Source organism: Muntiacus reevesi, chromosome 11, assembly GCF_963930625.1.
Source record: "Muntiacus reevesi chromosome 11, mMunRee1.1, whole genome shotgun sequence".
Taxonomy (NCBI): Eukaryota; Metazoa; Chordata; class Mammalia; order Artiodactyla; family Cervidae; genus Muntiacus; species Muntiacus reevesi.
In genome coordinates, this window is record NC_089259.1 from 10,483,794 (window position 1) to 10,509,404 (window position 25,611).

Here is a 25,611-nt window from a genome sequence, read left to right on the forward strand (position 1 = left end):
CTTTTTCTTTTCTTTTCTTTTTTTTTTTTTTAAGTAAGGAAAAAAAAAAATTTTTTTTTCTTTTTTCTTGGTTCTCTTTTATTTTCCTTTAAAAATTCCTTATTACTCCCCCATTACTCCTTAACTTTCATAGATTTTTACGATTTTTTTTAATTAGGCAAAACAATTTTTTTTCTCTTTCTTTTTTCTTTTTTTTCTTTTTCTTCTTTTTCTTCTTTTTTTTCTGTTCTTTTTTTCTTCTTCTATTTTCTTCTTCTTTTTCTCTTATTTCTTTTAAAGCCCTCTAGCACTCCTTTTACTACACCTTAATTTTCATTTTCAATCCACTATAACCTTACAGAAGAAAGGGAAAAAAAAAAAAAAAAGAAGAAGAAGAGAAGCCCTATTTTTATACCAAACTTCATATATATTTCTAAAATTTCTTTTGTGTGTTTTGGTTTTTGTTTTTAATATAGTATTTTTAAGAGTCTAACCTCTACTCTAGATTTTTAATTTTTGTTTTTCAGTATATGATATAAATTGTGAACATTTAAGAATCCAATATTCAGCTCCCATTTTTATTCACGAGTGTGTTGATTATTCTCTCCCAATCTTGACTCTGTTTTCTACCTCAGAACACCTCTATTTCCTCCTTTCCCCTTCTCTTCCCAATCCAATTCTGTGAATCTTTGTGGGTGTCTGGGCTACGGAGAACACTCTGGGATCAGACAACTTCGTAGATCTGTCTCTCTCCTCTTGAGTCCCCCTCTTTCTCCTCCTGCCCATCTCTATCTCCCTCCTCCCTCTCCTCTTCTCCATGTAACTCGGTGAACCTCTCTGGGTATCCCTAACGGGGGAGAAACTTTCCACCATTAACATAGAAGTTTTATTATCAGTGCTGTATAGTTGGAGAAGTCCTGAGACTACAGGAAGAATAAAACTGAAATCCAGAAGCAGGAGACTTAAGCCCAAAACCTGAGAACACCAGAAAACTCCTGACTACATGGATCTTTAAGTAATAAGTGACCGTACAAAAGCCTCCATACCTGCACCGAAACCAACCACCACCCAAGAGCCAATAAGTTTTAGAGCACGACATACCACGCAAATTCTCCAACAACGCAGGAACATTGCCCTGAACGTCAACATACAGACAGCCCAAGGTCACACCTAACACATAGACCCATCTCAAAACTCATTACTGGGCACTCCATTGCTATCCAAAGAGAAGAAATCAAGATCCGCACACCAGAACACTGACGCAAGCTTCGCTAATCAGGAAACCTTGACAAGCCAATCGTCTAACCCCACCCACTGGGTAAAACCTCCACAATAAAAAAGAACCACAGACCTGCAGAAGACAGAAAGCCCACTCCAGACACAGCAATCTAAACAAGATGAAAAGGCAGAGAAATACCCAACAGGTAAAGGAACATGAAAAAAGCCCACCAAGTCAAACAAAAGAGGAGGAGATAGGAAATCTACCTGAAAAAGAATTTAGAATAATGATAATAAAAATGATCCAAAATCTTGAAAGCAAAATGGAGGTACAGATAAATAGCCTGGAGACAAAGATTGAAAAGATGCAAGAAATGTTTAATAAAGATCTAGAAGAAATAAAAAAGAGTCAATTAAAAATGAATAATGCAATGAATGAGATCAAAAACACTCTGGAGGGAACCAAGAGTAGAATAACGGAGACAGAAGATAGGATAAGTGAGGTAGAAGATAAAATGGTGGAAATAAATGAAGCAGAGAGGAAAAAAGAAAAAAGGATCAAAAGAAATGAGGACAACCTCAGGGACCTCTGGGACAATGTGAAACGCCCCAACATTCGAATCATAGGAGTCCCAGAAGAAGAAGACAAAAAGAAAGGCCATGAGAAAATACTCGAGGAGATAATAGCTGAGAACTTCCCTAAAATGGGGAAGGAAATAGCCACCCAAGTCCAAGAAACCCAGAGAGTCCCAAACAGGATAAACCCAAGGCGAAACACCCCAAGACACATATTAATCAAATTAACAAAGATCAAACACAAAGAACAAATACTAAAAGCAGTAAGGGAGAAACAACAAATAACACACAAAGGGATTCCTATAAGGATAACAGCTGATCTATCAATAGAAACCCTCCAGGCCAGAAGGGAATGGCAGGACATATTGAAAGTAATGAAAGAGAATAACCTACAACCTAGATTACTGTACCCAGCAAGGATCTCATTCAGATATGAAGGAGAATTCAAAAGCTTTACAGACAAGCAAAAGCTGAGAGAATTCAGCACCACCAAACCAGCTCTTCAACAAATGCTAAAGGATCTTCTCTAGACAGGAAATGCAGAAAGGTTGTATAAACGTGAACCCAAAACAACAAAGTAAATGACAACGGGACCACACCTATCAATAATTACCTTAAATGTAAATGGGTTGAATGCCCCAACCAAAAGACAAAGATTGGCTGAATGGATACAAAAACAAGACCCCTATATATGCTGTCTACAAGAGACCCACCTCAAAACAAGGGACACATACAGACTGAAAGTGAAGGGCTGGAAAAAAATATTTCACGCAAACGGAGACCAAAAGAAAGCAGGAGTCGCAATACTCATATCAGATAAAATAGACTTCCAAATAAAGGATGTGAAAAGAGACAAAGAAGGACACTACATAATGATCAAAGGATCAATCCAAGAAGAAGATATAACAATTATAAATATATATGCACCCAACATAGGAGCACCGCAATATGTACGGCAAACACTAACGAGTATGAAAGAGGAAATTAATAGTAACACAATAATAGTGGGAGACTTTAATACCCCACTCACAACCATGGATAGATCAACTAAACAGAAAATCAACAAGGAAACACAAACCTTAAATGATACAATGGACCAGCTAGACCTAATTGATATCTATAGGACATTTCACCCCAAAACAATCAACTTCACCTTTTTCTCAAGTGCACACGGAACCTTCTCCAGAATAGATCACATCCTGGGCCATAAATCTGGTCTTGGAAAATTCAAAAAAATTGACATCATTCCAGTCATCTTTTCTGACCACAGTGCAGTAAGATTAGATCTCAATTACAGGAAAAAAATTGTTAAAAATTCCAACATATGGAGGCTAAATAACACGCTTCTGAATAACCAACAAATCATAGAAGAAATCAAAAAAGAAATCAAAGTATGTATAGAAATAAATGAAAATGAAAACACAACAACCCAAAACCTATGGGACACTGTAAAAGCAGTGCTAAGGGGAAGGTTCATAGCATTACAGGCACACATCAAGAAACAAGAAAAAAGCCAAATAAATAACCTAACTCTACACCTAAAGCAATTAGAGAAGGAAGAAATGAAGAACCCCAGGGTTAGCAGAAGGAAAGAAATCTTAAAAATTAGGGCAGAAATAAATGCGAAAGAAACTAAAGAGACCATAGCAAAAATCAACAAAGCTAAAAGCTGGTTTTTTGAAAAAATAAACAAAATTGACAAACCATTAGCAAGACTCATTAAGAAACAAAGAGAGAAGAACCAAATTAACAAAATAAGAAATGAAAAGGGTGAGATCACAACAGACAACACTGAAATCCAAAGGATCATAAGAGACTACTACCAGCAGCTCTATGCCAATAAAATGGACAACTTGGATGAAATGGACAAATTCTTAGAAAAGTATAACTTTCCAAAACTGAACCAGGAAGAAATAGAAGATCTTAACAGAGTCATCACAAGCAAGGAAATCGAAACTGTAATCAGAAATCTTCCAGCAAACAAAAGCCCAGGACCAGATGGCTTCACAGCTGAATTCTACCAAAAATTTAGAGAAGAGCTAACACCTATCTTACTCAAACTCTTCCAGAAAATTGCAGAAGAAGGTAAACTTCCAAACTCATTCTATGAGGCCACCATCACCCTAATTCCAAAACCAGACAAAGATGCCACAAAAAAAGAAAACTACAGGCCAATATCACTGATGAACATAGATGCAAAAATCCTTAACAAAATTCTAGCAAACAGAATCCAACAACATATTAAAAAAACCATACACCATGACCAAGTGGGCTTTATCCCAGGAATGCAAGGATTCTTTAATATCCGCAAATCAATCAACGTAATACACCACATTAACAAATTGAAAGATAAAAACCATATGATTATCTCAATAGATGCAGAGAAAGCCTTTGACAAAATTCAACACTCATTTATGATTAAAACTCTCCAGAAAGCAGGAATAGAAGGAACATACCTCAACATAATAAAAGCTATATATGACAAACCCACAGCAAGCATCACCCTCAATGGTGAAAAATTGAAAGCATTTCCTCTGAAATCAGGTACAAGACAAGGATGCCCACTCTCACCACTACTATTCAACATAGTGTTGGAAGTTTTGGCCACAGCAATCAGAGCAGAAAAAAGACATAAAAGGAATCCAGATAGGAAAAGAAGAAGTGAAACTCTCGCTGTTTGCAGATGACATGATCCTCTACATAGAAAACCCTAAAGACTCTTCCAGAAAATTACTAGAGCTAATCAATGAATATAGTAAAGTTGCAGGATATAAAATTAACACACAGAAATCCCTTGCATTCCTATACACTAACAATGAAAAAACAGAAAGAGGAATTAAGGAAACAATACCATTCACCATTGCAACAAAAAGAATAAAATACTTAGGAGTATATCTACCTAAAGAAACAAAAGACCTATACATAGAAAACTATAAAACACTGATGAAAGAAATCAAAGAGGACACAAACAGATGGAGAAACATACCGTGCTCATGGATTGGAAGAATCAATATTATCAAAATGGCTATTCTACCCAAAGCAATCTATAGATTCAATGCAATCCCTATCAAGTTACCAACGGTATTTTTCACAGAACTAGAACAAATAATTTCACAATTTGTATGGAAATACAAAAAACCTCGAATAGCCAAAGTAATCTTGAGAAAGAAGAATGGAACTGGAGGAATCAACCTGCCTGACTTCAGACTCTACTACAAAGCCACAGTCATCAAGACAGTATGGTACTGGCACAAAGACAGAAATATGGATCAATGGAATAGAATAGAAAGCCCAGAGATAAATCCACGAACCTATGGACACCTCATCTTTGACAAAGGAGGCAAGGATATACAATGGAAAAAAGACAATCTCTTTAACAAGTGGTGCTGGGAAAACTGGTCAACCACTTGTAAAAGAATGAAACTAGAACACTTTCTAACACCATACACAAAAATAAACTCAAAATGGATTAAAGATCTAAATGTAAGACCAGAAACTATAAAACTCCTAGAGGAGAACATAGGCAAAACACTCTCCGACATAAATCACAGCAAGATCTTCTATGACCCACCTCCCAGAATATTGGAAATAAAAGCAAAAATAAACAAATGGGACCTAATGAAAATTAAAAGCTTTTGCACAACAAAGGAAACTATAAGTAAGGTGAAAAGACAGCCCTCAGATTGGGAGAAAATAATAACAAATGAGGAAACAGAAAAAGGATTAATCTCAAAAATATACAAGCAACTCCTGAAGCTCAATTCCAGAAAAATAAACGACCCAATCAAAAAATGGGCCAAAGAACTAAACAGACATTTCTCCAAAGAAGACATACAGATGGCTAACAAACACATGAAAAGATGCTCAACATCACTCATCATCAGAGAAATGCAAATCAAAACCACAATGAGGTACCATTACACGCCAGTCAGGATGGCTGCTATCCAAAAGTCTACAAGCAATAAATGCTGGAGAGGGTGTGGAGAAAAGGGAACCCTCTTCACTGTTGGTGGGAATGCAAACTAGTACAGCCACTATGGAAAACAGTGTGGAGATTTCTTAAAAAACTGGAAATAGAACTGCCATATGACCCAGCAATACCACTTCTAGGCATACACACTGAGGAATCCAGATCTGAAAGAGACACGTGCACCCCAATGTTCATTGCAGCACTGTTTATAATAGCCAGGACATGGAAGCAACCCAGATGCCCATCAGCAGATGAATGGATAAGGAAGCTGTGGTACATATACACCATGGAATATTACTCAGCCGTTAAAAAGAATTCATTTGAATCAGTTCTAATGAGATGGATGAAACTGGAGCCCATTATACAGAGTGAAGTAAGCCAGAAAGATAAAGATCATTACAGTATACTAACACATATATACGGAATTTAGATAGATGGTGGCGATAACCCTATATGCAAAACAGAAAAAGAGACACAGAAGTACAGAACAGACTTTTGAACTCTGGGGGAGAACGTGAGGGTGGGATGTTTTGAAAGAACAGCATGTATATTATCTATGGTGAAACGGACCACCAGCCCAGGTGGGATACATGAGTCAGGTGCTCGGGCCTGGTGCACTGGGAGGACCCTGAGGAGTCGGGTGGGGAGGGAGGTGGGAGGGGGGATCGGGATGGGGAATACGTGTAACTATATGGCTGATTCATGTCAATGTATGACAAAACCCACTGAAATGTTGTAAAGTGATTGGCTTCCAACTAATAAAATAATATTTTAAAAAAAAATTATGTTTTAAAGGAAACTATAAGCAAGGTGAAAAGACAGCCCTCAGATTGGGAGAAAATAATAGCAAATGAAGCAAAAAGGATTAATCTCAAAAATATACAAGCAACTCCTGAAGCTCAATTCCAGAAAAATAAATGACCCAATCAAAAAATGGGCCAAAGAACTAAACAGACATTTCTCCGAAGAAGACATACAGATGACTAACGAACACATGAAAAGATGCTCAACATCACTCATTATCAGAGAAATGCAAATCAAAACCACAATGAGGTACCATGACACGCCAGTCAGGATGGCTGCTATCCAAAAGTCTACAAGCAATAAATGCTGGAGAGGGTGTGGAGAAAAGGGAACCCTCTTCACTGTTGGTGGGAATGCAAACTAGTACAGCCACTATGGAGAACAGTGTGGAGATTCCTTACAAAACTGGAAATAAAACTGCCATATCAGCAATCCCACTTCTGGGCATACACACCGAGGAAACCAGATCTGAAAGAGACACGTGCACCCCAATGTTCATCGCAGCACTGTTTATAATAGCCAGCACATGGAAGCAACCTAGATGCCCATCAGCAGATGAATGGATAAGGAAGCTGTGGTACATATACACCATGGAATATTACTCAGCCATTAAAAAGAATTCATTTGAATCAGTTCTAACGAGATGGACGAAACTGGAGCCCATTATACAGACTGAAGTAAGCCAGAAAGATAAAGAACATTACAGCATACTAACACATATATATGGAATTTAGAAAGATGGTAATGATAACCCTATATGCAAAACAGAAAAAGAGACACAGGTGTACAGAACAGACTTTTGGACTCTGTGGGAGAAGGCGAGGGTGGGATGTTTCGAGAGAACAGCATCGAAACATGTATATTATCTATGGTGAAACAGATCACCAGCCCAGGTTGGATGCATGAGACAAGTGCTCGGGGCTGGTGCACTGGGAAGACTCAGAGGGATTGGGTAGAGAGGGAGGTGGGAGGGAGGGGGGACCAGGATGGGGAATACATGTAACTCCATGGTTGATTCATGTCAATGTATGACAAAACCCACTACAATACTGTAAAGTAATTAGCCTCCAACTAATAAAAATAAATTTAAAAAATAAAAAATAAAAAAAATAAAAAAGCCATAGCCTGCCCCGTTTCCACTTCATCTTCTAGCTTGTTATTTCTTATTCTTAAAGTCTGGTTGGAAAAAGTGAAGGGAAAAGATGAGAAGTAAAGAAGGAGAGGTACTTCCCTGGCAGTCCAGTGTTTAAGACTCTGCGCTTCCAACACAGGGGTCGTGGGTTCGATCCCTGGTCGGGGAACTAAAAGCCCACATAGCATGGGACAGCTAAGCGCCCCCTGCAGTAGAGAAACCCGCACGCCACAGTGAAGACCCAGTGCAGCCAAAGCTAAAGAAAGAGAGCCGATCACAGTGAGGCGGGTGGGGAGGAGGTGGCTGGGGGGCTGCGGGAGTGTCGGGGAGCAGGACCTGGTTTGGAACCATGAGCACTGGGCTGCAGGTTTTACTCTCTTGTCCTGTCACTTGCTGGTTTTGCCTGGCATTTCTCATGAGTAAATCGTTTACATTAAGAGGTAATGTAGAGAGAAAATGGGGTAATACATGCAAAAAGTCTGCTGTATCCTGGTAAATGTTTAACAACTGGCTCTGTGAGGTGAGAGGGGAGAAATCTTGATTTGGAGAATGTGCTGGTTTTGTGGTGTAAATACTCCAGTTGGTTTCAAGCCGTCGGTTTAGCATGACAGAACATGGAGTTGGGAAGGGAAACCATAGCCAGGTCTTGGGAGCCTGGATGAGCCCATTCCAGCACTCTGCTGGAACGTGTACCCCAAAGGGTTTGAAAACCCACTCTCCTCACATAAGCATTGTGTAGCAGCAAATCCTCTGAGAACCACGAAAAAGGCATGGCAGGTTCCATTGTTGCTGAGTTTTAGTAGCACACAATAGGAGTTTAGCAAGTGGGGATTAACCATGGATTGAGTGAATGTGAGACCTCCATTAATTTCCTAAAGGAAAAGGGGTCAGGATGGAGAACAGCAGGAAACGCTAATAGTGTCACACACCCACGTTTAGGATGCAACTAGAGTCTGTTGTTTGGAAACAGGTCATCGGGGGGTTTGGTGACAGGCTATGGAGCCATTCATCTTGAGGTCAGCACTTCGCATCTGTCAGGGATGTCAGTAATCTCAAAGGAGGTGGAAAGAAAAGTATCTCGTCTGTCTGACTTGACATGGGGAAAATCAAAGATGGAATCAGCAAGGGTTGGTACTTTAAAACTGGGCAGGTAAGTGCTCTCTGGAGTTGAGTGACCAGGGCCCCCAAAACCAGTCTTTATTTTAGTGGCAGTCTGACCATCCATCCCTCCATCTGTCTATTCATATAATCTGTTCATGTGTCCATCCCATCAGGGTCTTCAGTTGAACAAAATAACCTTCAGATACTTTAGAAGCAACAAATACCTTTTAAATACATCTTAAATACAATTTGGTACATCTGGTTCCATGATAATCAATTAGGCAATTTAAAAATTATTTATTATGGACATTTCCAAATAGACAAAAAAGTAGAGAGAAGAGGATAACAAACGTCCAGGTACCTACTACCCAGGTTCAGTCGAGTGGAATCAGTGGAGGAGGGGTTGGGAGGTAGGGTTCACGTCCACTCGGTTGCCCCACTGGCTGCCTGTCTGATTCCATCTATCCCTCCATCCCCCACCCCACTTGCTGGGACAGTGTGATTCTAGCCTTCCCGTATTTTTGCTGCCTTTTCTCCCCTCTGTAACCACCACACCATTACCACTTTGCATGAAATGTTTTGAGATTAGTGCTAACAGGAGAGAATAAAATAAGGCCATTTGCAGCAACACGGATGGACCTAGAGACTATCATACTAAGTGAGGTAGGTCAGACCAGTATCATGTGATATGACTTACTTACGGAATCTAAAAAAGGGATACGAATGAACTCATTTACAAAACAGACACGCGGACGTAGAAAGCAATCTTATGGTTATCAAAGGGAAAAGGGCGGAGTGATAAATTAGGAGTTTGGAATTAAGAGATACACCCTACTATGTATAAAATAGATAAGAAACAGGGATCCACTATATAGCACAGGGAACTATGTTCAATATCTTGTAATAACCTCTAATGGAAAAGAATCTGAAGAATACAGACACACACACACACATATATATAATACACACACATATATGGGCTTCCCAGGTGGCACTAGCGATAAAGAACCCTCCTGCCAATGTAGAAGACATGGAGATACAGGTTCGATCCCTGGGTCGGGAAGATCCCCTGGAGGAGGAAATGGCAACCCACTCTAGTATTCTTGTCTGGAGAATCCCACGGACAGAGGAGCCTGGCGGGCTACAGTCCATGGGGTCACAAGTTGGACACGACTGAAGCGACTGAGCCCGCACGCATGACTAAATCACTTGGCTGGACACCTGAAACTAACACAACGTTGTAAATCAACTGTAGTTTAAAAAAAGAAAGCTTACACAGCACAGGGGAGAGAACAGTAAACTAAAAGGCCACACCCTTCCAGGGGGGTTGTCACAGGCAGTCTGGGAAGGGTAACTTCGTGGATGTAAACGGCACAGTAGGATGGTTACGAGTGTACACTTTCTAGGCAAGGCTACAGACAGATGAGCAAGGGGGAGTTTCTTCTGAGTGTTTTCAAGCCCCATGTTTATCTGACCAGGTTTAAATCGCTCTGGTGAGCATTTCATCTCCTTCTTGCACCTTGACAGCTTCTCTGGTCTGTCAATAGCTTTCTTTTTTTAAAAAAATAAGTTTATTTATTTTTAACTGGAGGATGATTTCTTTACAGTGTCGTGTTGGCTTCTGTCACCCAGCGACATGGATCAGCCACAGGTATCCGTGTGTCCCCTCCCTCCTGAGCCTGCCTCCCCCCCAGCCCCCGCGCTGCCACAGAGTTCCCGGTCTGAGGTCCCTGCATCACAGAGCAGACCCGCGGCCGCCTGTTTCACACGTGGCAGGGCACACGTTTCCGTGCGACTCTCCCACTCCGTCGCATCCGCTCCCTCCCGCGCTGTGTCCACAAGTCCGCTGCCACAGCTGCGTCTCCACGGCTGCCCCGCGTCTGGGTTCATCGGTGCCATCCCTCTGGATCCCGCGCATATGCGTTAGGTAGCTTTCGTAAAGAACCACCAACGAGGAAAGCATGTAGACTCGAGTCGGCTGTCAGGATTCCCATGCTAGCCTGAACCAGAAACCCAGGGCTAATGCAGGGCGGGAAGGAACTGACTGCTTTAAAGAAAGATCACCAGCTTCTAATATCCAGCTTCCATTCTGCTTTTTTCCTTCACGGCCACCCCCGATCCCACTGTGCGCCTTAGCTCTCCAGCCTCTCCACCCACTCTTCTTCTGGACTATGTGTTTTCCCCCTCCTTCCCCATCAAGGCTCTATCCTTCCCCTGAACTGGGCCTAGATGTCACAGCTTGAGACCCCTCCTGCGTAGAACCTGTGAGGTTCCTCTCCCCATCAGGGCAGAGGGGTCCTAGGTACGGGTTCCTGTATCCTATCTCACATCGGTACCCCACTGACCCCAGTGCAGTCTGGAGGGAAGGGCTCAGTAACTCCTCCCGGCAGGAGTGAGCCTGTGGTTTTTCAGAAACTGATTATTCTCAGCTGAGATTTTCAATCCCTCCTTTCTGTAGCCCAGGGGGAGCCTGGGTACCTTGTTTCTGCTTCTTAAGATCCGTCATCAAGGGTTGGGAAGAGGAAATGAGTGGGAGAGACCGTGGATGCTGCTACTGCCTTTAGGAAGGTTGAACTTTCGGCTGTGTGTTTGGATTCTCCATGTTTTTAGCCATTTTCCTGTTAAAGTCATGACATCGAATTCCCCGAGCCTTGAGAGGACCTTGGGAATGGTTGTCAGAGGCAGTGTCTTCAGGAATGGAAAATTTGCCAAGGCCAGTCTGTCAAAACAGAAGTGATGGAAGCCATAGGGCCCCACAGCGTGTCTATGGGAGCAGGGTCCCGACTGCGTGCAATGGAGCCGCTGAGCTGCAGGCTCCTCTGCAGGGAGATTCTTAGGGTGCTAGCATCCCACATTTTGGAAAACCCTACCTGGGTGTTAGACTGTTTTTCTTGAAGTGGTGAGAGGGCACTCACATTTCTTTAGCCGACCTTTCGTTGGACTGCCTTCCGCATAACCCAGTAGTAAATCCTCAGACCACCCTTTAGAAAGAAATTCGCTACAGCTGAGCAAACAAGCTTCCGCAAGGCTAACTTGCCCAGAGTCAGGCGATAAGTGATGCTCCTGGGATCACATTCCTGGTGGACGATCCCTCAGCCCAGGTTCTTCCATTACTCTTGAGGCTAGGGATACAGGAAAGTGTTTCCTGCAGGGCTAACCCTCACTTAAGGTGCTTAGAGAATTCCCGGTTCCTCTCTTCATTCCCAGGGAGGCCCTAATGCACCCCAAGTCACTCAGTGAGACAAATGCTTCCTTTTTATTCTTCTAACTTGAAACATCTCCATTTGGTGCTGGTATATCCTGAGTAATGCCCTCATACTCACGTATTTCCCCTTTTTAACAAAGAAAGGAAGCCTCAGTAGACATCTGTCTCTCTAACATTTTATAGCCTTGTTTTGTTTTCTTAGTGTTTACATGCTTCCCTCTTTTCATGGCAAATCATACTTGCTTTACAGTCACAGTATGCTATGATGTTTTCTTTAAAATAATTTGTTTACATGAAAAAGTGAATTGATTTCAGAAAATATTAGGCAATAAAAGCAAAAGTTCAAGTGCTGGCTCAACTAGGTAGACACATGCAAAAGAATGAAGTTGTATCCCTTCCTCAGAGCACACATAAAAATTAACTCAAAATTAGACACGTTTATATGAGCTACAGAGAAGGCAATGGCAACCCACTCCAGTATTCTTGCCTGGAAAATCCCATGGACGGAGGAGCCTGGTGGGCTGTAGTCCATGGGGTCACTAAGAGTTGGACATGACTGAACGACTTCCCTTTCGCTTTTCACTTTCATGCATTGGAGAAGGAAATGGCAACCCACTCCAGTGTTCTTGCCTGGAGAATCCCAGGGACAGGGGAGCCTGGTGGGCTGCCGTCTATCGTGTTGCACAGAGTCAGACACGACTGGAGCGACTTAGCAGCAGCAGCAGCATGTGAGCTAAAATTATGAAATTCAGAAGAAAGTGCAGAAGTAAATTGTGAGACCTTAGATTAGGTAATTTTTGTTCAAGTTATGAAGCCAAAAGCATAAGCAACAAAAGAAAAAAAACGAATAAATGGGACTTCATCTAAAGTAAAAAGTTTTGTGCTACAAGTGATAGTGTCAAAAAAATGAAAAGAAAACCCACAGAATGGGAGAAAATATTTGCAAATTATATTTCAAATATAGGACCTGTATTTCAAATATATGGATAAACTCATGTTAATAATAAGAAGAGAAATAACCCAATTAACAAACGGGCAAAGGATCCAAATAAATATTTCTCCAAGGAATATACAAAAGGCCAATCAAGCATGTGAGAAGAGTTTGATATCATCAGGAAAATGGAAATGAGATACTACATCACACCTACGGGGAGGGCTTTAATGAAAGAGATGATAGGTATTAACAAAGTTGTGGAGAAATTGGAACCCTCATACATTACTGGTGAGACTGTAAAATGGTACAGCTGCTCAGGAAAACATTTTGACAGTTCCTCAAAATTTCAAACACAGAGTTGCTATTTAGTTCAGTAATTTCAATCCTAGACAAATTAAACTGTGTGTCCCCACAAAAATTTGTACATGAATCTTTATAGCAACATCATAATAACTAAAAAATGGAATCAACACAAATTTCCATCACCTGTTGCATGGATAAATACAATGTAGTTGTGATGGTTGATTTGGTACAGTTACATGGCTGAGCCATGGCATCCAGATATTTCATCAGAGATTACTCTGGATGTTTCTCTGTAGGTATTTTTTGGATGACATTAACACTAAATTTATATACTTTGAGTAAAGCAAATGATGCTCCATAATGAAAGTGGCCCTCATTCAGTCAGCTGAATTTCCAAAGAGGATAAAAGATTGAGCAAGAAGGAACTCTGCCAGTAGGCTTCCTTTGGACTTGAACTGCAATTCTTCCATAGGTCTCCAGCCTGTAGCCTACTCCATGAGATTTTTGACTTGTCAAGCTTTGACAATCATATGAGCCAGCTACTTAAAAATAAATATCTCGCAAGGTGTAGAGAAAAGGGAACCCTCCTGCACTGTTGGTGGGAATGTAAACTTGTACAGCCATTTGTGGAGAACAGTATTGAGGTTCCTTAGAAAACTAAAAATAGAGCTACCATATGATCCAGCAATCCAACTTCTGGGTTTGTATCTAGAGAAAACCATGGTTCAAAATGATCATTGCAGTGCTGTTTACAGTAACCAAGACATGGATCCAACTGAAATGTCCATTGACAGAAGAATGGATAAAGAAGTTGTGGTACATATATACAACGCAATATTACTCAGCCTTAAAAAGGAATGAATTTGAGTCAGTTGAACTGAAGTGGAAGAACCTAGAGCCTGTTAATACAGATTGAAGTAAGTCAGAAAGAGAAAAGCAAATATGGTATGTTAACACATATATATGGAGTCTAGAAAAATGGTACTGATGAACTTATTGCCGGGCAGGACTAGAGGTGGAGCCATAGATAATAGACTTGTGGACACAATGAGGGTAGGAGAGAGTGGGATGAATTGAGAGAGTAACACTGAAACATATACATTACCGTGTGCAAAATAGGTAGCTAGTGGGAAGTTGTATAACACAGGGAGCTCAAGCTGGTGCTTTGTGATAATCCAGAGGAGTGAGTTGGGAGGGGTTCAAGAGGGAGGAGATATTTGTATACTTATGACTGATTCACACTGTTATATGGCAGAAATCAACACAGCATTGTAATGCAATTATCCCCCAATTAAAAATAAATTAAAAATTTAAAAAAGAAGATATGGTACATATATATGATGGAATATTACTCAGCCATGAAAAAGTGTAAAATAATGCCATTTGCAGCAATGTGGATAGACCTGGAGATTATCATAGTAAGTGAAGCAAGTCATACAGAGAAAGACATATTATATGATATTGCTTATGTGTGAGAGTGTGCTAAACTGCTTCAGATGTGTCTCGCTCTTTGAGATCCCATGGACTATAGCCTGCCAGACTCCTCTGTCCATGGAATTCTCCAAGCAAGAATACTGGAGTGGGTTGCCATGCCCCCCTCCAGGGGATCTTTCTGACCCAGGGATTGAATCTGTGTCTCCTTCAGCTCCTGCATTGCTGGCAGATTCTTTACTGCTAAGCCCTGGGGGATACCCAGTATTGCTTAAACGTGTGATATAAAAAAATGATACAAATGAATTTATTTACAAAACAGAAATAGACTCACATAGTTAGAAAACCAACTTATGGTTACTGAGGGTAAATGTGGAAGGGGAGGGATAAATTGGGGGCTTGGGATTGACATATACACACTACTATATTTAAAATAGATAACCAACAAAGACCTACTCTATAGCACAGGGAACTCTGCTCAATATTCTGTGATAACCTAAATGGGAAAAGAAGTTGAAAAAGAGTAGGTATATGTATATGTGAATCACTTTGCTGTACACCTAGAACTAATACAATATTGTAAATTAATTATAGTCCAATATAAAATAAAAGTTTTAAAAACACATTTCTGTATACACACATACTCATTCTGGTGATTCTGTTTCTCCAGAGAACACTGACTAATACAGAGGTATATCTAGGTATAATGGAATGCTATTTGACAAGGAAAAGGGTTGAAAATGTTATATGAGTGAAAAAAGTCAGCCACAAATTGTATGATTTCATATATGTGAAGTGTCCAGGATAGGCAAGTCCATAGAGATGTATGGGAGGCTGATAGTTGCTTAGGACAGGGAGTGGGTGTGCTGGGGGTGGGGGCTGGGATGTGAAGGTACAGCTGGTGGGTCTGGACTTTGTTCTGCGGGCGATGAAAATGTTCTAAAATTAGATGATGGTGATTATTGTGGACTGCCCAGGTGGCGCTAGTGGTAAAGAATCCGCCTGCCAATGTAGGAGACGCCGGTTTGATCCTTGGGTCAGGAAGATCCCCTGGAGGAGGGTGTGGCAACCCACTCGAGTACTCTTGCCTGGAGAATCCCATGCACAGAGGAGCCGGGTGGGCTACGGTGCTTGGGGTTGCAAAGAGTCAGACACGACTGAGCGACTAAGCATGCCATGCGTGATGATTGTACAGCTCTGTGAATATACTGAAAAACCTCTGAATTGTACACTAAATGATGAGTGATATCCCAATACAGCTGTTTACAAAAAAAAGTGCAAGTAGGAGCAAGTGACGCAGCTAAGTCCATGAAGAGAGTACAGAGGTGTCCAAAGCACAGGAGACGCTGAAGGGAAGCCCGCTGCTCCTCAGACGATCTCCCGTACCTCTCCGGAGACACGCTGTCTGCTCATGTTTCCTTTTTATTCCCTGTGGTGTTATTCACAGTCAGAAGCAAATCATTTCAATCTGGCCTAAACCAGTAGCTGTATTACTCAACCCAATTAAAAATACAAGAGCAAAATATAGGTTGGCTTATGAAATAAGAGGTGGAGACACTGACGGATGCAAAGAAGGAAACTAAAATACACGTTGGACCACTGCCTGGAAGGAGGAAGGAAATTTACGTCAGGAGGGAGGTGTGTGTGATATTTCATGTGCTGAGCGTTTCCATCCGTGAACAGAGAGCCTGCCTGCTTCTCATCCCTCATGGAGACACGTGGAGCTGGGCGCCTGGCTGCGTGGCCAGCATCCTCAGTGGTCTCTGAAAATCAGCGCCTACAGATTTTCCAGAGAGTTGGTGCCAATGTGTTTCTGATTGACTATCACCTATTCCCTCAGTATACGTATATTTAAAAAATGGATTCAGCATAGAAATCCATTTACTGAGGTCACTTGCATATTAAGTAAAGACCTTTAAGTAGTTAAGCTTTCTTGGGCACCATCCTCTTCTCTAAGGACCATCATGCAAATGCTACCCAATCCCTCACAGATCCTACTGAGTGGACAGCAAGTCTTGTCCACTCCAGACCACAACTGATTCTACCAGGCGTAAGCTATCTGATTGACACTGGACCAATCAGGCCCTCTTTTCTGGGAATCTGCAATTCAGATTTATTGGCAGCACACTCTAGTATTCTTTAGCAGAGGGGCTTCCTGGGTAGCTCAAATGGTAAAGAATTTGCCTGCAATGCAGGAGACCTGGGTTTGAGCTCCCTGAAGAAGAACATGGCAACCCACTCCAGTACTCTTGCCTGGAGAATTCCATGGACAGAGGAGCCTGGCGGGCTACAGTCCATGGGATCGCAAGGAGTCGGACACAACTGACCGACTATTATTTTTATTGTCACTTTAATATATTTTCTGAAAGAAGTTTAGCATGACTTCTGAAGTTTTTCATTGTAAGCATATGGAACTGAAAGGATGTTATTTCCTGGGTTCCATAAATACATTTTAAAATAAAATAATTATGTCACTCTTTTATCCGTATCCAGTGATATCCAAATCCATCCCTTAAATTTATTCATCCATCATCTGTTTAAAAAAATAATAAGCACTAAATTAACAGCAAGACATATTCCATCACTCTTTTCTCTTTAAACCTATGTTTTCATTCCAAATTGCCCATTTTAAAAAGTTGATCACATCATCTTAATCCTCCAGAACAGAATTCTTGTTGTGGTGAGCAGGCTTAGCTGCCCTGTGGCATGTGGAATCTTAGTTCCCAGACCAGGGATGGAACCCACGTCCCCTGCGTTGCATGGCGCATTCTTAACCACTGGGCACCAGGGAAGTCCCAACACCACTATCTTACGTTGCCCTTTGTTGGGGGTCTGGAGATTTTTACACGGAATGGTAAACCACCATTGGGAGATTGAGATGAGCGAGAGGTTGATTCTTTTAAGAGGCAGAAGCACTACTGAGAACCTGGAGGAGGAACTAGAACACCAGCATTGATCCCCTGGAGGAGGGCATGGCAGCCCACTCCAGTGCTCTTGCCTGGAGAATCCCATGGACAGAGGAGCCTGGGGGCTACAGTCCACGGGGTCGCAAAGAGTCAGAGACGACTTAGCGACTAAACCACCCCCACATGATACCTTTACCACATTGCTTCTCTGGCAGAACAGCTTTAAGAAAGAAGACAAACTGAAGGTGAGGATCTTCTAATGAATTTCCTAAAACTTTCCAAGAGCTCATAAACCAGCCAGTCTTTGCTACCTCCAGTTTGAAGGCTGTTGCTCTCAGGCACTGTGAGGCTGACTTTTCTGGAATTTGCAAGGTGGATTTATCTTTCCCTTGGCTCTTCATCCCTGCCTCAGCCCGGAGAAAAATGGCCAGTCCTAATACTTTCACTTCCTGCCTCTCCCTTCATCCCTTTTCTAGCTGCTTCTGAATGGAAGAGTGACTCCACTGGTGTCTAAGTTCGAGCAGGGTTCTTGATAGGGTGGATGGCCAGTCAAAGCCACATGTGCCCCCATGGGGCAAGAGCAGTTGACGATCCCCTCTTGGACCTGCCTTTGTTCAGGCAGGCGGGGGTCTTGTGCTCCCAGCCCTGGTGTCCTCGGTGTCCTGGAGCAGGGCCACCCAGGGGAGAGGCACATCCTTGCCAGCTTTTCAGCCACAGACCTTGTTGGGACCAGCCCAACAACCAACTGACCTGAGGGAGCGGTGCCGCAGAAGAATAAAGAAAAAGAAGACTCAGAAATAAAGTGGGGATCAGGGGGCTGTTGCCATTCGCAGGCAGAAGCCCAGATCCTAATCCTTGCATGCTTTTCATTGCTAACATCTACTTCCTCGGACGTGCTCTAGAGATATCTGTTCTTTACAGTCTCAGGTTGGGGATAAAGATATACAATGCACAGTCCTCAATGTCAAACCTTCATGCCTTTCATGACTCTCTTTAGCCCTTTGGCTAGTGATGACCTTTCTCAGCAACTCCCTCAAGGCTCTGGTTATGGGAACGATCACTAATGGTTTTCCATCAGTCACATCAGCACTTCGACATCTAGTTTTCAAGATGTTTTTCCACGATATACTTTTTTACTGCTCTCAGCCCTTCGCCTGGTGGTGATGAGACAGTCATTCTTATTTTTCAAAGAAGCCCTGCTAATGATAGTACAGACCTATGCATAGCATATTCCCTACAGGACCTGACTGCTCTCGATCAAGTGGGATTGGAGTAGGAGGTCCCACTGTGTCCTCCAGCCCAGCTGTCCTAAGAAGAAAGCTGATGTTTTGGGAGTAGCTGTCAGTCCTGGTGACTCTTCACTAGCATTTCCTCTCTTCCTCACTATCGCTGCACTGGAGCTTGCTCCGACCTCACCTAGTGAAAGATCTGATACCTCTTCTTTGCATGCATGCTCAGTCGCTCAGCTGTGTCCAACTCTTTGCGACCCTATGAACTGTAGCCTGCCAGGCTCCTTTGTCCATGGGATCTTTCAGGCAAGAATACTGGAGTGGGTTGCTGTTTCCTCCTCCAGGTGATCTTCCTGACCCAGGAATCAAACTGACCCAGGAATCGAACCCACGTCTCCTACATTAGCAGGCGGATTCTTTACAACTGTACCCCCTGGGAATGAAAGATCTGATACTCTGGTGGCTCAGAGGTTAAAGCATCTGCCTGCCATGCGGGAGACCCGGGTTCGAACCCTGGGTCATGAAGATCCCCTGGAGAAAGGAAATGGCAACCCACTCCAGTATTCTTGCCTGGAGAATCCCATGGAGGGAGGAGCCTGGTAGGTTACAGTCCATGGGGGTCCCAGAGAGTTGGACACGACTGAACTACTTTACTTTCTTTTTCTTTTTTTTATCCACATGTGTATTGGTGCACAAAGATTATCTTTTATCTTTGAAAACCATTAATGAAAGTTGCTGCTCTTTCCTGGCTGGAACCATGGGGGGTGCAGAAGAGAAGAAAAAGAAGATTCCTGCTGTGCCAGAAACCCTTAAGAAAAAGCGAAAGAATTTCGCAGAGCTTAAGATCAAGCGACTGAGAAAGAAGTTTGCCCAAAAGATGCTTCGAAAGGCAAGGAGGAAGCTTATTTATGAAAAAGCTAAGCATTACCACAAGGAATACAGACAGATGTACAGAACTGAAATTCGAATGACTAGGATGGCACGAAAAGCCAGCAACTTCTATGTACCCGCGGAACCCAAATTGGCATTTGTCATCAGGATCAGAGGTTGCAACGCTGTGAGCCCAAAGGTTCGAAAGGTGCTGCAGCTCCTTCGCCTCCGGCAGATCTTCAATGGCACATTTGTGAAGCTCAACAGGGCATCAGTTAACATGCAGAGAATTGTGGAGCCATACATTGCATGGGGGTACTCAGATCTGAAGTCTGTAAACAAATTGATCTACAAGCGTGGTTATGGAAAAATCAACAAAAAGCGAATTGCCCTGACAGACAACGCATTGATTGCTCGATCTCTTGGGAAATACGGAATCATCTGCATGGAGGATCTGATTCATGAGATCTACACTGTTGGAAAACATTTCAAAGAAGCAAACAACTACCTGTGGCCCTTTAAATTGTCTTCTCCACGAGGTGGAATGAAGAAAAAGACCACCCATTTTGTAGAAGGTGGAGATGCTGGCAACAGGGAAGACCAGATCAACAGGCTTATTAGAAGGATGAACTAAGGTATCTACCAGGATTATTTCTGTAATCTGGTCCATTAATAAACAATTGAAACAACAACAACAAAAAAGAAAGTTGCCAAGAGAGACTTCCCTGGCCATCCAATGGTTAAGACTGCACTTCCAATGCAGGGGCCCAGGGTTCAATCCCTGGTTGGGGAACTAAGATCCCACACGCCATGTTGTGTGGTCAAAAATAATAATAAATAAAGATTTAAAAATAATAAAAAAGAAAGTTGCTAAGAGAGTAGATCTTAAAAGTTGCAATCACAAGAAAAAAAGATTTGTACACTGTATAGTGATGGAATTTAAACAGATTTACTGTGGTGATCATTTTGCAACGTATATACACATTGAATCATTATGTTGTACCAATTGTAATGGTATAGACCTATTATATCTCAAGAAGAAATGAAGAAAATCATATGAATGAATATGGAGAATTATCCATGTCTATATCCAGTCCACATGTCGTGATATAGTCCATCATTTAAAAAAATACTAAAATGGAACCAAAACTTACCATAGGAAAGTCAGCCTCCTTAAATGGCTTAAAGTGGTGCTCTTCCAACTTTACTGTGCAAACAAATCTCCTAGGGAAAATGCAAAATCCGATTCAGTCGATCTGGTGTGGAGCCTGAGAGTCTGTGTTTCTAACAAGCTTAGAGATGATGCTGATCCTGCTGGTCCGAGGACAGTAAATATGTTGAGATGACTCATTGGAAAAGACCTGATGCTGGGAAAGATTGAAGGCAAGAGGAGAAGAGGGAGGCAGAGGATGAGATGGTTGGATAGCATCACCGACTCAGTGGACATGAATTTGAACAAACTCTGGGAGATGGTGAAGGACAGGGAGGCCTGGTGCGCTGCAGTCCATGGCGTTGCAAAGATTCGGACAACACTGAGCGACTTAACAACAGCAGTGAGGAATAGAGAACCTTAATAATGGGGGTTTAGTACCAGCTGCATATAGCAGAAAACCCAAAATACCAATTATTTTTTAAGAGAGAAGATTATTTCTTTCTCATTTCTCATGGTCGCTAGGCCTGGGCTGATGTGGTGGCTTCACCATACAACAAGGTAACAGGTGTCTCTTTTTCCACTCCATCAGCCTTAGAACCTGGCTTCCATCTTCAAGATCACCAGCTGGGGTCCTAGCTCTCCTGTCATATCTTGGGCCAGCAGCAGTTATATCCCGAGCACCTAGATAAGCCTACTACATGGTAGATAGCCAATAAATATTTGATGACTATGCTTGGGAGAGAGAGATCAGCAAATACATATGAAGAACTTCCAAAAATTATTTGATGGAATCTCCCAACAAGTCATACCTGTGGGAGAAGTAGATGTCATGACAAAGGCAATACTTGGAGACCTCATGGGCCTGGGATAATAAACTCTCCCATCGGCTTGCCCCAGAAGTCCCTGAGAGAGGCTCATTTGTTCCAGGGAGATGAAGGTTCACAGCATCGGGCTCAGCATTCAGTGTAGCTCTCTGAGAGCCAGCCCACGTGGCATCCTGGAAGGGGCAGGCTTAGGAAGCTAATTCCCTGTGGTTCAGAGGTCACTCGGAATGGAAGTGAGATGCTACAACATGGATGAAACTTGAGGACATTCTACTAAGTGAAAAAAAAAATATATATGAAGAAATATTGTATGGTTTTACTTATATGGGATACTTAAATTAGTCAAGTTCAGAAGACAGAAAAGTGATCTAGAGCTTCCCGGGGCTGCGGGAGATGTGAACTGGGAATTCATGTTTAATGGGCACAGAGTTTCAGTTTGGGATGATGAGAAGTTCTGTGGATGGATGGTGGGGACGGTTGCACAACAATGTGAATGTACTTAACGCCTCCGTATGGTACACTTAAAAATGGTTGGGAATTCCCAGGCAGTCCAGTGACCTCTGTGCTTCCACTGCAGGGGGCATGGGTTCAACCCCCGGTCAGGGAACTCTATCCTACATGCTGTGTGGCATGGCGTGGTGTGGCCAAAATAAAAAAATAATAAATAAATTGTGAGGCTTTCCACTAAAAGAAAGGTTAAAAAGGTAAATTTGATATTATGTGTATTTCACCACAATAAAAAAAAGCAAATAGCCTAGAGATTGATACTAGAACTCGGTGTGGTCAATGCTCAAGGGAATCCATGGATTGGGAGGCGAGCAGGAGAGGTTCTGTCAGTTATAGGATGTGAGCGGAGGGTGGGGGAGTGGGGGGACGTGGGGGGCCTGTGGTCCAAGGAGCTTGGATTTCTCCTCTTACCTACATTTCCCAGCTCTATCCCTTTCTAAGTGGACTTAGAAAAACAGACCGGAAATTATCCACACATGCTAAAATTATCAAGCCAAACAAACATGGCAAGATGGTACTTGGAATCCAGCAAGTTGGTCTACGGCCATACCACCCTGAACGTGCCCGATCTCGTCTGATCTTGGAAGCTAAGCAGGGTCGGGCCTGGTTAGTACTTGGATGGGAATCCAGCAAGCTTGCGTGTTGCCTAGACTTGAAGGACAGTTCCAGCAGAGCTCCTTCTCCCCCAGCTCCATGCCTCCAGATGTGGTGACTGCTCTTGGCGTCAGTCGCCGAATGCCGGACCTGATACTGTGAACCTTCACCAGGACACCGAAACCCAGCTGAGTTTGCCTTTAACCCGCGGGTGTTCCTGAACTCACTTCCTCTGGGATTCTTTTGCACATCTGATGACTAGTGTTTCCAAAATAAGTTTTGCTTTTCTTTTAAAAATTCATCTATTTATTTTCAGCTACTCTGGGTCTTGGCTGATGCTTGCAGGCTACTCTCTGGTTGCAGTATGTGAACTTCTCATTGCGGTGGCTTCTCTTGTTGCAGAGCGCTGGGCTCTAGGTCACATGCACTTCAGTAGTTGTGGCGTGTGGGCATAGTTGCCCTGAGGCAAGTGGAATTCTCCCTGATCAGGGATCCAACCCATGTCCCCCCTGCAGTGGCAGGTGGATTCTCAACCACTAAACCACCAGGGAAGTCCTGATAACAAGTTTTAACTTTCTTACCTAAAAATTCCACATACACACATCCACTCATGGATCCAGCTAGAAGTTCGCAGACCTAGGTTCACATGCCTGTCCTAGAAGTGGAACAATTTTATCTAGATATGCACCTGCTGTGTCAGCGATTGGCACCAGGTCAGTGTTGGTGCCAATTGGACCCTTGCTCACAGGTGCTCCTAGAAGCTCACGGTCTGGTTAAGAGACATGCACAACATTGGATGGGATTTCCTAGTTTTAAGTGACAAAAAAATAACCTAACAAGCTTTAGTTGGAAGTCAATATATTGGTTCTTTTAACTGAGATAACGGGTTTCTGGCACTGCTGGATCAGGCTTAAAGTGTCAGAATTTGGTGTCTCCATCTCACAACCCTGCTCTCCTCTGGCTCCTTAGATTTTCTCATGAAGGCAAAGCTTTAGTCATCCGTGATATCAGTACTAGTCACTTTAGGAGAAGAGACACATTCTTTTTCTCAGGATCCAAACCAAGCCTCTAAAAAGCTTCTACTTGCATCACAGACCCACCTCCTCTTTCTGCTGGCCTGTGTCCTGTGCTTCCCTGTGGGTGGGGGACGTGGGGCCACGTGTCTGACAGTCTTAGAAGGTGGAGAAAGGAGTTTCTGAGAGGAAAAGAGCCTGGATAGAAGAAAAATAACAGACTTCTACTGCACAGGTGTAGCTCAGCTGGTAAAGAATCCACATGCAATGCAGGAGATTCCGGTTAGATTCCTGGGCCAGGACGATCCCCTGGAGAAGGGATAGGCTACCCACTCCAGTGTTCTTGGGCTTCCCTGGGGGCTCAGACAGTAAAGAATCCGCCTGCAATGCGGGAGACCTAGGTTCGATCCTTGGGTTGGGAAGATCCCCTGGAGGAGGGCATGGCAACCCACTCCAGTATCCTTGCCTGGAGAATCCCATGGACAGAGGAGCCTGGTGAGCTGCAGCCCATAGGGTCACAAAGAGTTGGACATAACTGAGCGACTAAGCCCAGAGCAGCCCTGAAGATATCTGTACAAATGATTGCAAGTCAGCACAACGATACTACTGAATATAAAGAAGCACAGAGAAGTCTAATGGAGATAGATACGGAGTCATCAATTTTACTGGGTATGGGGACTTCTCTGGTGGTCCAGTGTTTAGGAATCTGCCTGCCAATGCAGGGAACACGGGTTCCACCCCTGGTCTGGGAAAATCCCACATTCTGCAGAGCATGGTGCAGAGCTCGCGCACCACAACTCCTGAGCTCAAGTCCTAGGACTTGTGCTTGGCAACAAGAGAAACCAATGCAGAGAAGCCTGCACGCCAAAACTAGAGGAAGACTGTGCCCAGCAAGGCGGGCTGCAGTCCATGGGGTTGCAAAGAGTCGGACACGACTGAAGGGACTTAGCACGCATGCACAGGGTAACCTCAGGCTTGCCTGGTGGCTCAGCGATAAAGAATCTGCCTGCCAATGAAGGAGAAACAAGTTAAATCCTGAGTCAGGAAGGAAGAGCCCCAGGAGAAGGGAATGGTTACGCATTCCAGTATTCTCACCTGGGAAATCCATGGACACAGGGGTCCTGGAGGACCACAGTCCATGGGGTTGGAAACAGTCAGGCAGGACTTAGTGACTAAAACAGCAATAAGGGTAACCTCCTATGTAGACAAAGACTTAAAGAATTAAAGCACAAAAAGATCATGCTGATAAATTGACCTCTCAGTTTATGTTTTGTCTTCAGTTAGCTCTTATCTACAGAGGCAACGTTCAGATAACACCAGCACTCCCCTTCATTTGTATTGTTATTTTTCATCACCAACATCTGACAGCCTTGATTTTTTTAAGTTGTCAGGCTCTTTGTCCCATCAAATGAAGCATGTACATGAGAACACTCAGCAAGTACAGAATCCTAGAAAAATGCAAGCTGCTTTTATTATTAGAAGGTTGGAAATGCCGTAGTCTTTTAACTTATTCTCGTGACATAATGAGTGTCCTCAGAAGAATCGAAGGTTTTCTTAGTTAGCTTGCTTCTCTTTCCACCCAGCCCCTCCCTAGAGAACTTATTTATTTTTTCACTGTGGTCCAAGCAGAGCTGAAAGGACATGGACTTTAAATTTAAATATGCAGGCTGCATGTGTACTTGTTGTGTAGTTGCTAAGTTGCGTCCAACTCTTTTGGGCCCCCATGGGCTGTACCCCACCAGGCTCCTCTGTCCAAGGGATTTCCCAGGTGAGAATACCGGTGTGGGCTGCCATTTCCTGCTCCAGGGGATCTTCCTAACCCAGAAATCAAACCCACGACTCCTGCATTGGTTGGTGGATTC

At 42.9% G+C, this 25,611-nt stretch overlaps 1 pseudogene; it reads left to right on the top strand.

Moving 5' to 3' along the window:
• The first annotated feature begins 19,545 nt into the window (after positions 1–19,545).
• On the top strand, positions 19,546–20,305 carry LOC136144380 (large ribosomal subunit protein uL30 pseudogene; annotated as a pseudogene).
• The last annotated feature ends 5,306 nt before the right edge of the window (positions 20,306–25,611 follow it).